We start from the raw sequence: 2,477 nt of genomic DNA, 5'->3' as shown, positions 1-2,477 counted from the left end.
ATTTGCATCCTATTAGTGAAGTATATTTGCATCCTATCAGTGAAGTCCTCTTTTGATAGGGAAACCCTCTTTTTATTGGTCAAACGCAACGTAGGTTTCTATTGTGTAAATTTTTGGTTTATGTTTTGGGTTTATATTTATATTTACGCCAATAGGCCACAACTTAATCATTTTTTTAATTAAGGTTTTTGATCGGATGGCCTGAATTGGAAGATGCCAGTGTATTCTCGTAGTCGTCACTAAAGCAATGAATGAAATTCACAACATTAACTTTCTTGCATGTCTAGATCACATATTTAAACCATACTTAAATTAATTTTTTACAAAATATGATTAAAAATTCACTTTACCTCTAGTTGTTGATAACCACATAGGTAAGATTAAGAAAAAATGAAATGAAAAAATTTAATGTCGAACTTGAAAGTGCTTTTGAAAGTGTCCTCCTTGCATTCTAAAACGTGTGAATGATTGAAGCATAAGAACACGTTTTCATGACAGTTGAAGCATTTATGCTCGACAATCATCCATAACCACAACAATGAGATATGTAAGCATAAATTCGAATAATAAGGACACGTTTTATCCATTACAATGACGGTTAAAGCATTGAAGCATTTGAATTTGCAACGTCGGCAGACGGAGGTCTGGAATCCGCTCCTTTGGTATCCCTTCTTTGATCGGAACAAAGAAGAAAACGTTCAGGCGTTGCACGATCTGATATTTGCAGTATAAATTTTCCAATTCTTGATTTCGTTAAGAGTCGATATTCGTTGCAAGCATGTCTCTCGTTCCTCGCTTCTTTGGCAGGAGATCCAGTGTTTTCGATCCCTTCTCTCTCGATTTATGGGATCCTTTTGAAGGAGGGGCTTCTGCGTTTTCCAGGGATATTGGGCATCCTGCAAGGGATGAGGCGACAACCATAGCCAACACTCAGATTGACTGGAAGGAAACTTCCGACGCTCACATCTTCAAAGCCGATCTTCCCGGTATTAATTTAATCACGTCTTTTAAAGAGTTCATGTTTCTTTTGTTTCTGAGGGCGGGATTTGCATTTACTTTTCTTTCCTGACAAGTTTGAAGAAAGAGGAGGTAAGGATTGAGGTGGAAGACGAGCGAGTTCTGCGCAGGAAAGAAGAACTGAAGAACGAACGGGAAATTTCTTCGGCGTTTCAGTCTGCCGGAAAATGCCAAGGTGGAGGAGGTGAAGGCGACAATAGAAAATGGAGTACTCACTGTTACGGTCCCCAAACAGCTTCACCCTAAACCTCAGGATGCATATAAATGTGCCTTCATTTTCATAAAGTTAAAAAAAATATTATAAATTGACATTTTTATCCTGAATGTCGGACACAGCTTCTTGTTCTTGTGGATGTCCGAGTCTTAAAATTCCTTCATTTAAAAATTGATTCAACGTGAGAATATGCTGATTGATTCAAATAACAACGGGCTGAATATAATATAAAATATTGATTTAAAGTAAAAATGATTTAAATTTTATTTTATTTTTATTAAAACATTAAAAATAATAAATGATAATAAAGTATGAAATGAATTAAATGGATCACTAAACCAGGGGTTTGATTTAATTAAAATCATGTTTTGGTTTGAATTGAGTTTTATTTTTTTTGTTGTATGAAAATATATTATATACTTTCACTGTGTACTGATTTGATTTATTTAATTAAAATCAAAATATTTTGATTCGAATGAGGTTTTTTTTTAATAAAAATAGAATAAATCAATTATGTATTTTAGTTACGATTTAGTTTTGAAAATTATATAAAAAATTGCTTAAGATACTATTTAAATTTGAAAATTATATAAAAAAAATTGCTTAAAATATTATTTAAATTTAAAGACATTCCTATTGAATGTTTAAGAGATCTCATGCAATTTAAAGACATTCTTGAAGACATTCCTATTGAATGTTTAAGAGATTTCATACAATCTTGAGGAATTTAGTAAAAACTTTTGGAAACTTAATGACATTCATATTTATTATATAAAATTTACTTTTGGAAACTTAATGACATTTGTACTTATTATATAAAATTTTATGAATCTTATTGAATGTTTAAGAAATTTAAAATTTTGTGAATCTTATTGAATGTTTGAGGATTTTGGTAAAAAAAATTGGAGACTTAATGACATTGATACTTATTATATAAAATTTTATGAAAAGTTTTGAGGCATTAGTACCAACATTGAATGGATGTAGTAAAAATTGAATTCCAATGGGTTTGTTTTTTAGTTGATTATGTTGGTTAATCTTCCAATTAGTAGTAGTTAGTGATGGTGTGAGGTTGTTGTTATTTTATTCATTTGTCTTCTTATTCTATCTTTTGCTATTCCATTTTTTTGTTTTTATTTCAAAAGCAATTGTGATTGGTAACTTTATTGTTGTTGCTATGATGTTTTGATTAAGCACAATTCAATTATGCTTGGTCCTAATCTTGTATGGTCAAGTAGAAAGAAAA

General features: G+C 30.8%; 1 pseudogene; it reads left to right on the top strand.

The window, feature by feature from the left end:
* Positions 1–715: 715 nt before the first annotated feature.
* LOC149255914 (18.1 kDa class I heat shock protein-like) lies at positions 716–1,321 on the top strand (annotated as a pseudogene).
* Positions 1,322–2,477: the final 1,156 nt, after the last annotated feature.

The sequence above is a fragment of the Pinus tabuliformis genome, chromosome 7 (assembly GCF_031772625.1).
Source record: "Pinus tabuliformis cultivar Carrire ecotype Pingquan chromosome 7, CPIR1, whole genome shotgun sequence".
Taxonomy (NCBI): Eukaryota; Viridiplantae; Streptophyta; class Pinopsida; order Pinales; family Pinaceae; genus Pinus; species Pinus tabuliformis.
The sequence above is the reverse complement of the archived record's forward strand: the minus strand, read 5'-3'. Positions and strand labels throughout refer to the sequence as shown.